We start from the raw sequence: 12,321 nt of genomic DNA on the forward strand, positions 1-12,321 counted from the left end.
CATGACGGATTAGCGGGCTTTCCGGACCACTGGATGGCAGATTATTAGAACTTCACTGTACATATATAGCCCTGACTATGTCATTCCTTTACCATTTGTTTAACCCCTTCCTGTCACAGCCATTTTTTTTATTTTCACCTTATAAGAGCCATCATTTTTCTGTTTTTCCGTTGTTTCGTGGGACGAGCTGTATTTTGTAATGCGCCATATAATACTATATTCAGACACCCACGGCGGAGCTGTGTGAGGGCCTTTTTTTTAAAAGGGTGAGCAGTTTTTTTTAATTGTTACTATTCTAGGTTATATACAACTTTTTTTTTTTATTATTCCATTTTTTGGGGAGGCAAAGTTACCAAAATACAGAGATTCTGACCATGTGAATTACTTGTTGATATTTTAATAGTTTGACCTATTTCAGATGTTACCAATTATGCTTATTTTTTTATAAGCTATACATCGAATAAAAAAATTTTTTTTTTGATTATTTAAAATAGATTTTTAACACTTTTTTTCACTCCCACTTGAGGACCTGAAGACGCTGCAGTGTAGTGTGTCTGCCCCGTCATCCTGTGACCCCTTTTCTGTACAATACTGTTTATAATGACAGGTTCCCTTTAATAATGCATATAATGCACAAATAATATAAAAAAAAACCTCCTGTGCCCACATACAGTGTACTAATACCAATGCCCATATCATGTAAACAGTACAGTGCCAACACAACATGCCATATTGTGAGCCAACTAAGTTATGAATGAGTTTGGCATAGACCAGTCCAGGGAATATGGTACCTGCAGGCCCTCTAAGACAGGCATGCCCAACCTGCGGCCTTCCAGCTGTTGCAAAACTACAACTCTCATCATTCCCGGACAGCCTACAGCTATCATCCTACAGAAGGGCATGGTGGGAGTTGTAGTTTTACAACAGCTGGAGGGCCGCAGGTTGAGCATCCCTGCTCTAAGGCCTCTTTCACACGGGTGTCACGGATATTGTCCGGGTGCGTCGCGGCAAACCCGCGCGAGTAGGCACGCAATTTCAGTCAGTTTTGTCTGCGATTGCGTTCCGATGTTCAGTTTTTTCCGCGCGAGTGCAATGCGCTTTGAATGTGGTACCCAGACCCGAACCCAAAAGGACCTTCTATCTTCATTCAGCAGGACCCGCGCTGACGTCACCACGTGGTGAGCGCGATGACGTCATCAAAGGTCCTTTTGAAGGTCCTGCAGGAAGAAGAAAGAAGACGATGCCGGCTGCGTGATCAAGTGGATGAGGTGAGTTTATTTTTTTTATTTTTTAACCCCTTAATAGACATTTTAGTAAGCATTCTGTATTAAAGAATGCTATTATTTTCCCTTATAACCATGTTAGAAGGGAAAATAATAAAATCTACAGAACACCTAACTTCAGTGAAAAAGTCCGGGTTCGGGTCTGGGTACCCCATTCAGCTTTTTATCACGCGCGTGCAAAACGCATTGCACTCGCGCGGAAAAAACTGAACAACGGAACGCAATCGCAGACAAAACTGACTGAAATTGCATGCCTACTCGCGCGGGTTTGCCGCAATGCACCCGAACAAAATCCGTGACGCCCGTGAGAAAGAGGCCGTAACCTAATAACAATGCCGTGATATAAAATACACCGCCACATAATAAACCGTACGGTGTTCCAATAACAGTTCCCACATTATAACCTTCACACAGTAGCCATGTACTAAGTAATACACTCTGCAATATCCACATAATAAGCAGGGCCATAAACAGATCTCATAGGGCCCCATAGCAAAACCTAGTATGGGCCCCCTCAGATTTCCCAGTGCACGTGTATCAAACACTCCCAGGCAGCGCATCTTACATCTGTGGCCAGTCTTCTGAATAGGCATGGGCACCGCTTGACTCTTCTCTTGTCTCTCTGGCGCCCTGGACCCACCGGCCTTCCCCTCATGCCCTTCAGCAGGCCTGCCTGCCAGAATCACCGCTGTCCCGCTCTTCTGCAGCCTGCTTCCTGGCTCTTAGAGGGCCAGGGTGCAGACACCCTAATTTACACTACCCGATGGCTGGTCACCTTTGGATACTTTAGGCACCTTGCTTTATGGGAAGCTGCCTGAGCAATAGGTTGATAGTTTTCTACTTCCTGCAAAGATGTGCTGTATCTGTATGTCTGCCTGTGTACTGACTTTCTGCCTGATTACTGGATTCCGACCCTCGGATACCCGACCTCCGCATTGACCCTTTTGCTGCCTGACCCGACCTCCGTATTGCCATTTTGCTGCCTACCCTGACCTTGGACCGGATTACTTGTACTCTGCCTGCCCTGACTTCAGCTTGTCCCTGTCTACAATTTTGTCTGATCCCTCGGTGCTCCTCACCAGTATCTCTGACCCCCGTGGGTCAACTGTCAACCACACAGAGACTACGCCAGGAGATGGTGGCCTGGTAATTCCCCTGCAGCAAAGTCCAGATCCCTGTATAAGATTTAACCCCTTAAGGACTCAGCCCTATTTCACCTTAAGGACGTGGCCATTTTTTGCAAATCTGACCAGTGTCACTTTAAGTGCTGATAACTTCGAACGCTTTGACTTATCCAGGCCGTTCTGAGATTGTTTTTTCGTCACATATTGTACTTCATGACACTGGTAAAATGAAGTAAAAAAAAAAAAAAATTATTTATAAAAAAAATACCAAATTTACCAAAATCTTTTCAATTTCTCTACTTCTATAATACATAGTAATACCTCCAAAAATTGTTATTACTTTACATTCCCCATATGTCTACTTCATGTTTGGATCATTTTGGGAATGATATTTTTTTTGGGGGGGATGTTGCTAGGCTTAGAAGTTTAGAAGCAAATCTTGAAATTTTTCAGAAATTTTCAAAAACCAAATTTTTAGGGACCAGTTCAGGTCTGAAGTCACTTTGTGAGGCTTACATAATAGAAACCACCCAAAAATGACCCCATTCTATAAACTACACCCCTCAAGGTATTCAAAACTGATTTTACAAACTTTGTTAACCCTTTAGGTGTTCCACAAGAATTAGTGGAAAATAGAGATACAATTTCAAAATGTCACTTTTTTGGCAGATTTTCCATTTTAATAATTTTTTTCCTGTTACAAAGCAAGGGTTAACAGCCAAACCAAACTCAATATTTATGGCCCTGATTCTGTAGTTTACAGAAACACCCCATATGTGGTCGTAAACCGCTGTACGGTCACACGGCAGGGCGCAGAAGGAAAGTAATGCCATACGGTTTTTGGAAGGCAGGTTTTGCTGGACTGTTTTTTTTGACACCATGTCCCATTTGAAGCCCCCCTGATGCACCCCTAGAGTAGAAACTCCAAAAAAGTGACCTCATTTTAGAAACTACGGGATAGGGTGGCAGTTTTGTTGGTACTAGTTTAAGGTACATATGATTTTTGGTTGCTCTATATTACACTTTTTGTGAGGCAAGGTAACAAGAAATAGCTGTTTTGGCACCGTTTTTATTTTTTGTTATTTACAACATTCATCTGACAGGTTAGATCATGTGGTATTTTTATAGACCAGGTTGTCACGGACGCGGCGATACCGAATATGTATACTTTTTTTTATTTATGTAAGTTTTACACAATGATTTTATTTTTGAAGCAAAAAAAAATCATGTTTTAGCGTTGCCATAGTCTGAGAGCAATAATTTTTTCAGGTTTTGGGCGATTACCTTGGGTAGGGTATGATTTTTGCGGGATGAGTTGACGGTTTTATTGGCACTATTTTGGGATGCGTGTGACTTTTTGATCGCTTGCTATTACACTTTTTGTGCTGCAAGGTGACAAAAAATTGTTTATTTAGCACAATTTTAATTTTTTCATTTTTACGGTGTTCATCTGAGGGGTTAGGTCAGGTGATATTTTTATAGAGCCGGTCAATACGGGCACGGCGATACCTAATATGTATACTTTTTTTTATTTATGTAAGTTTTACACAATAACAGCTTTTTTAAAACAAAAAAAATGATGTTTTAGTGTCTCCATATTCTGAGCCATAGTTTTTTTTATTTTTTTGGCGATTGTCTCAGGTAGGGGCTCATTTTTTGCGGGATGAGGTGACGGTTAGATTGGTACTATTTTGGTGGGCAAACGCCTTTTTGATCGCTTGCTGTTGTACTTTTTGTGATGTAAGGTGACAAAAAAATGGTTTATTTAGCACAGTTTTTATTTTTTATTTTTTGAGGAGTTAGGTCATGTGATATGTTTATAGAACCGGTCGATACGGACACGGCGATACCTAATATGAATACTTCCCCCCCCCCCCCTATTTTTTACCAATTTTTTACCAATTTTTTTTTTACTTTATTTGGGGAAAATGACGTTTTTGTTTATTTTTACTTGAAACTTTTAATTTTTTGGGGGGGAACTTTATTTTTTCAACTTTTGTTTCACTTTATTTTTTGTCCCACTTTGGGACTTGAACTTTTGGGGGTCTAATCCTTTACAATGCATTCCAGTACTTCTGTATTGGAATGCATTGGCTGTGAGAGTAATACTGTGTGTATTACTCATACAGTTTCCGGGGCCTGTGAGATCCAGGGGGCTGGATCTCACAGGCACATCACAGGAAGGCAGCGGCGATGCCTCAGGAAGGCATCGTGCTGCCTTCCATGCCATCGGGTCCCCCCCACAACAGCATGGGGACCCGATGGCACCGCTGCTCGCCGGATAAGGTAAAACCGCAAACCGCAGGTCTGAATTGACCTGCGGTTTGCGGCGATTGCCGATGCGGGGGGGTCACATGACCCCCCCGGTGTTGTGACAGGTTGCCCGCTGAATTATTTCAGCGGCCATCCTGTTGCGATTAACCCCCGCCGCGCCGCAATGCCGTTTTAAAGTTAGGACGTACCGGTACGTCCTGGGTCCTTAAGGACTCGGCAAACATGGCGTACCGGTACGTCCTAAGTCCCTAAGGGGTTAAAGGGTGAATACTAGGCAAACGCCAGGGTAACACCCTAAGGATTAGCCCAAAGTGAAATCTGGTGGTTAACACAGCGGTTCCACACCCACTGTCCGTAACAACGTGGAACATAAAGCACAAATCCCCATATTCCTGACAAATGTATGTTTTTTTTTTATTAAGCGGAAGAATTTGTAATAAATAAAAATTCCACTTTATCCGACTTGTCTGTCATAAAAAGTGGAACAGCTGCTTCTTTCTGAAGCAATAAAACACAATTTCTCAATACATTTACGGACAACTGGCATAAAGATATTAATAAATATCCCCATACAGCAATATGTCTGCTGCTTCCCTCAGTGTATTATAAAACCCAGAGGCCCAGAGCAGACCTCCGGAACGTCATGCAAACAGGACACAGGCAGATTCAGACCAGGGACCAACAGAGTACTTTATTACACATGAAATAAAAAAACATGACAGTAATAGTGGTAGCACTACCACAGAACCAAGTGCACCGGCAGACCAGAGGCAAAACCCAGAGGGAGAAGAGCCAGTGAGCCCCGTTCTTCACAGAGCCCCAGGTGGTGGGGGTGAACTTGGCCGAGGGCTCACTGGTCGCACCTCCAGGAAGGTCCCGGTACACTTGGCTTCTACCTGCAGGAAACTACAGACAACAGGAGTAGAACCCAAATAAACACGGCACTTGGAAGAGGCAAGAAGACGAACGGGATCCAGCACACAAGCAGATGCCTGGACCCCATGTGGAATGGAAGCATGGTGGTGACAGACAGAGCTGCACACAGACTAGATGTCCTCCCTCCGGAGAACCCAGGGGCCCTCAAGAAGGCAGGACAACACAGGAACAGAAGCAGTAAGGCACTGCAGGCAAGACATGGAACAGGCAGCATCGGAAGCAGTAGGCACTGCCAGGCTAGACATAGGACAGGATCTGAAGCAGTAGGCACTGCCAGGCTGGACATAGGACAGGATCTGAAGCAGTAGGCACTGCCAGGCTGGACATAGGACAGGATCTGAAGCAGTAGGCACTGCCAGGCTGGACATAGGACAGGATCTGAAGCAGTAGGCACTGCCAGGCTGGACATAGGACAGGATCTGAAGCAGTAGGCACTGCCAGGCTGGACATAGGACAGGATCTGAAGCAGTAGGCACTGCCAGGCTGGACATAGGACAGGATCTGAAGCAGTAGGCACTGCCAGGCTGGACATAGGACAGGATCTGAAGCAGTAGGCACTGCCAGGCTGGACATAGGACAGGATCTGAAGCAGTAGGCACTGCCAGGCTGGACATAGGACAGGATCTGAAGCAGTAGGCACTGCCAGGCTGGACATAAGACAGGATCTGAAGCAGTAGGCACTGCCAGGCTGGACATAGGACAGGATCTGAAGCAGTAGGCACTGCCAGGCTGGACATAGGACAGGATCTGAAGCGGTAGGCACTGCCAGGCTGGACATAGGACAGGATCTGAAGCGGTAGGCACTGCCAAGCTATCAGACGCAGTTAGAGCACTGCTAGGCTAGACAAAAAAACGCACATAAGTCTTCTTCTAATTGGAACTAAACTACCCAGATGAAGGGCGGAACGTCACTTATTCAGTACCACCATTTCAATATCAGTGTACCCTGGTTATGGCTCCATTTGTGTTTGCAGTCCCCTCCTTGTATGTGTGTGATCAGTCCTTAAAACAAAAAAGGGGAAGAACTCTAGATATTGGTATCAGAGGTATGAGAAGGTTGTGGACTTGCTCTACAGTAATCCTTAGAGGGGTTATCCGGTGATTAGTATTGATGATCTATCTTCTGTATAGGTCATCAGTATAAGATCAGTGGGGGTATAACCCCCCACCGATCAGCTGTTAGAGGTGGCCGGGCTCTCCGTGGCCTCTTCCTGGCCTATGTGATAGGACCATACATCAGTCACAAGGCTGATTGCAGCTCAGCCCCATTCAAGTCAATGGGGCTGAACTGCAATACCAAGCAGAGCTGCTGTACTATGTACGGTGCTGTGCTCGGAAAGCTGCCAGGAGCCGGCTGCGCTCACCAGAGCTCCGGTGGGCATGGCGGCTCCCTGAAGAGGTACCAGGACTCTGACCCCTGTCCACGTGATAATGATGACCTATTCTGAGGATAGGTCATCATTAGCAATTCCTGGACAGCCTCTTCAATGTCTTTTCAGTCCCAAAGATCTGTGAGACATGTATAAACAGTACACAGGCCACAAATCCCAGGGTTACCACACCAACCCCATGCTTAAGGTCATCCCACCACCCACCTGCCAGGACCCGCCTCCAAAATCTTAAATAGTGTGGTAGGGTCATCTCTGAAGAGAAACCCAGCAAGGAGAAGGGAGCACCACAGTCTGAATAAAAAGTCTAGTACATACTGCTAGGGCTTCCCACCAGAACTAGAGAAGCCATGTATGTGGGCTTCCGGGCGGTCAGGACAGCGGGAGCGTGCTGCCAAACAACAAAACAAAGGGAAACCAAACCAACTAATAGAACAGTGGCCAGTGTCGTTTCAGTCTCCTCTTCCCAACCTACTTCAGAGTGATATCGAAGGGCTCAGATAACCCTGTCAGGTCTTAAGGCACCTTCCCTCTGCGGGTGCAAGGACCAAAGAACGATAAGACAGGACAATGAATATCAGGACCTTTAGATGAGGGCTCAGGAGATAAAAATTCCCAATAGGCTATCCTGGCACCATGTGGTTAGGAAGAAATATGAGTACAGCTTAGAACGGGTTTCTTGGAGAAGCAATGTAATACATAGTCACATTGCTATGACCAGCAGCTAATATCCAGAGTAACCGCCATGTGGAGCACGGACAGCAACTAGACGGGCTGGGAGTGACTCCATAAGGTCCGGTTGTTCCAGGTATCTGGAGCCATGCTGACCCACAGCTGCTGGAAGGTGCATGGGAAAGGCTCCATATAGCAAACACAACGATTGAGGTGGTCCCACAGATGCTCAATTGGGTTCAAATCTGTGGAATTAGGGGTCCAGGGTAGTTCTTCCAACCAATGTCAGATATTTCTAGCCGTGTGACATGTCGCATTGCCTTGCTGGAAGATCCCATCTGCCCCACGGGAGACAATCAGTATGCACGTGATCTTCAAGGATGGATTCATACCCAAATCTGTTGAGAGTGCCTTCCACATGGATGAGTGACCCCAGAGAATGCCACCAAAACATTCCCCAGACCTTAACGCTGCCACCACCAGCTTCTGTTCTTCCAGCAGTGGTTGCTGGGTGTTTCTTCTCTGATGTTCCTCTCCTGACACGCCAACGCCCATCCTTACTCACAATTGTGCCATGACAGCGCATGAACAGTTCACAAACTTCATGAGCTACACGCTGCCGATGATGCCCAGAATGAGCAGGAATTTAAATGTAAAAATTACAAGATTTACTGAATCTTTTTCCATAAAAGTATATATCAACCCACTCAGCTCCTCCTGATTTATAACATGGTACTTGTAGCTTACATTGCATTTTCATGGTGACAGGTTCCCTTTAATGTCAAGAAGGGAAGGAGCTAGAGTGCACGGGGTGGAGTTGTTCAAGAGTGCGTATTTTGGGCCAAGCATGCCAGGTTATCATTATCAGAGGATTGGACTTGGCCTCTTCTGGCAGGGAGAAGTATGGTAAATATTAGGGATAAATGACTGATCCAGGGCTGCGTCAGAGGGACATGCAGTAGACTGAGATCAATCAGTTGTGTATCCAGATTCAGACAGATAATTACATCTGATATTAGGGACATTAAGACCCCTATTTAATCTAGGTTGATGCACGATGTGGAAGGGGATTTTCACTCTGCCCTCTCCAGGGGCATAATAAATAACCATGGGGCCCCATAGCAAAACTTGGGATGGGCTTCCTTTCACTATGATCACTGTAAAGGAACCCATATAATACAGATGAGCCCTTATGCAGCTTACTCCCGAACCCACAGACGAAAATCCGAAATAAGGCGAATAGAAGATCCCAGTCCCCCAAACATGCGCCGAGACTCCATGAAGGGGTAAAATCAGTGTGTTTTATTAGCAGTTGAGTCATCCCTTTTATGCCCTGCTCCCATGCAAGGGAGACACCCACAACAAATATGCATTAACCCATAACACAAAGGTTACAACCCACATAGAATCCTCCCCTCTGCCCGTGATATAATCATAGTACACCATGGTGAACATAATCAACACAGGCAGGACAATACACACAGAGAGACAATGGAACAGACCTCACTTACTCAACGTATACAATGTCCCACCCTTTACAATACACATAGACGTTTAACATCCCAACATGGCACGAATTAGTAAAAGTAAGCAGAAACCTCCCTTTCTCCACAATCGCCTTCAGCAGAAAGCTCAGACCATGACTAGCTTCTAATTATTTCGTTTTTCCAGATCCGGGATGGTTAAGGTTAGGAGCAGAGATGAGCGAATTTCAATATTTTGAAATTCGTTCAAGCTTCGTTTGGTGGTAAAAGCAGAATTGCGTTATGGATTCCGTTACCACAGACCATAACGCATTTCTATGACGGAATGCCTTTAGAGGCATTCCGTTATTCATTCCGTCATAATAGAAGTCTATGAGCTGCAAAACGGATTTGTCCCGTTTCCGTTATGTAGGGGAGTCCTCTAATGAATAACGGAAACGGGACTGATCTGTTATGCAGCCCATAGACTTCTATTATGACGGAATGAAGAACGGAATGCCTCTAAAGGCATTCCGTCATAGAATTGCGTTATGTCCGTGGTAACGGAATCCGTAACGCAACTCTGCTTTTACTACTAAACGAAGCGTGAACGAATTTCATAACCTGAAACTCGCTCATCTCTAGTTAGGAGGTATGATAACAGGAAATACAGTGCCTTGAAAAAGTAATCATACTCCTTGAACTTTTCCACATTTTTCACATCAATACTTTGTAGGACCCCCTTTCACTGCAATTCCAGCTGCAGTCTGTTGGGGAGGTCTCTTCCAGCTTTGTACATCTAGAGGCTGACATTTTTGCCCATTCTTTGTACAATAGCTCGCGCTCAGTCAGATTGGATGGAGAACGTCTGTGAGCAGCAATTCTCAAGTCTTGTCCCAGATTCTCAATGGGATTTAGGTCTGGACTGTGACTGGGCCGTTCTAACACAGGAAGATGCTTTCATCTAAACCCTTCCATTGTAGCTCTGGCTGGATGTTTAGGGTCGTTGTCCTGCAGGAAGGTGAACCTCCGCCCCAGTCAAGTCTTCTGCAGCCTCTACCAGGTTTTCCTCCAGGATTGCCCCTTATTTAGCTCCATCCATCTTCCCTTCAACTCTGACAGCTTCCCCGTCCCTGCTGAAGAACAGCTTCCCCGCAGCATGATGGCGCCACCACCATGTTTCACGGTGGGGATGGTGTGTTCAGGGTGATGTTCAGTGTTTTCCACCACACTTAGTGTTTTGCATTTAGGGCAAAATTTGCAACATTGGTGTCACACCGGTTACAGGTTTTAGAAGGTCTGAAAGATTATCTGCACATTAGTGATCTGACAGCCTCTTTTGGTTTCCCTTTGTCTGTGTGTTGCTTGTATGTCCACACCTCCTGTTCAGGTGTGGATCATGTGACCTTTACCACCCCCTATTTAGTCAGACTTTACCCATCACTCCTTGCTCTGGATAGCTTCATTTGGTTTTTGGAAGAGCTGGAGTGTGGTTCATGGTGAAGTCCTGTTCATCCATCAGCCTCAGAAGTTAAGTGTTCCGTTTGTTGTATTTTGTATCCCCCCCCCCCACCTTTGTTGTTTACTAGGCCTCAGCGAGACGCTGGTTCCTTCACCTGGGAAGGAGCGGGTAGTCTCTGCCCTGTCATTACCATTAGGGCATCCGAGGGCCACCAGGGTTTTCTAGGTTCCTGTGTATGGGCATCTCTACCATCGAGAGGTGCCCATACGGATAGGAGTTAGGGCCAGGAACAGGGTTTTATAGGTGGTGACCCTTTTCCTTCCCTAGCAGTGAGGCCTAGTGTCTTTTCCCTTCCTTCTTGTTGTCTTTTGGTGTTCTCCCCTACTACATCCGTGACATTTGGTCTCATCTGACCAGAGCACCTTCTTCAACATGTTTGCCGTGTCCCGTACATGGCTTGTGGCAAACAGAACTTCTTATGGCTTGCTATCAGTAATGTCTTTCTTCTTGCCACTCTTCCATAAAGGTCAGATTTGTGGAGTACACAACTAATAGTTCTCCTGTGGACAGATTCTCCCACCTGAGCTGCGGATCTCTGCAGCTCCTCCACAGTGACCATGGGCCTCTTGGCTGCTTCTCTAATTATTTCTCTCCTTGCCTGGGCTGTCAGTTTAGGTAGACGGCCATGTCTTGGTAGGTTTGCAGTTGTGCCATACTCCTTCCATTTTCAGATGATGGATTGAACAGTGCTCCGTGAGATGTTCAGAGCTTGGGATATTTTTTGTAACCTAACCCTGTTTTACACTTCTCCACAACTTTATTACTGACCTGTCTGGTGTGTTCCTTGGTATTCATGATGATGTTTGATCACTAATGTTCTCTAACAAACCTCGGAGGCCTTCACAGAACAGCTAGTTATACTGAGAACACATTACACACAGTGGAATCTATTTACTAATTAGGTGATTTCTGAAGGCAATTGGTCGCACTGGATTTTATTTAGGGGTATCAGAGTACAAGGGGCTGAATACAAATGCAAAACACAAATTTTTTTAGATTTTTATTTATTAAAAATTTCCAAAACCATGTATCATTTTCTTTTCACGTCACACATACTTTCTACTTTGTGTTGGTCTATCACATACAATTCCGATATAATACATTTAAATTTGTGGGTATAACATGAAAAAGTTCAATGGGTATGAATATTCTTTCAAAGTACTGTACATACAACATCCATACAGTAACCAAGTAATAAAACATGCAGGGCATACGACATATGACCTATGCCACAAGTAAGAACAGCGGGAGACTGTCTGAAATATGCACTGCAGCCCCAGCCTCACACTGCAGCCCCAAGGCATTGGCCCATCTCCCACCTCTGGGGCCTGCACCAATCTCTAAAATGGAGCTTGCAAAGTGAAGGAGAGTGGACTGTGTATGTGTGGCCAAATGAATGGAGTGGTGGCCGTGCTTGCACGGTGCCCTTCCCATCCCATATCTTAGAGATATGCCACCAATGTATCAGATGGGCCAATGGACCAACCCCTTTTAAGCCTATTGGTTACAGTCTCTGAAGAGGCACAGTAGCTTGGTGGTTTCTGCTGTCCTGGATAACTGGCACTAGTACAGAACATGCAGGAACTACACAGTCTGTAACTGCAGTCTGGAGAACAGAGCACTACACCATTAACCCTCCAGGGGTCAGTTTGCACCCAA

General features: G+C 45.3%; 1 protein-coding gene across 1 annotated transcript in view; it reads right to left on the bottom strand.

Moving 5' to 3' along the window:
* STX10 (syntaxin 10) overlaps positions 1-12,321 on the bottom strand; it is a 38,507-nt gene that overhangs the window by 2,246 nt on the left and 23,940 nt on the right. The window lies entirely within an intron of this gene.

The sequence above is a fragment of the Bufo bufo genome, chromosome 1 (genome assembly GCF_905171765.1).
Source record: "Bufo bufo chromosome 1, aBufBuf1.1, whole genome shotgun sequence".
In the NCBI taxonomy this organism is placed as follows: domain Eukaryota; kingdom Metazoa; phylum Chordata; class Amphibia; order Anura; family Bufonidae; genus Bufo; species Bufo bufo.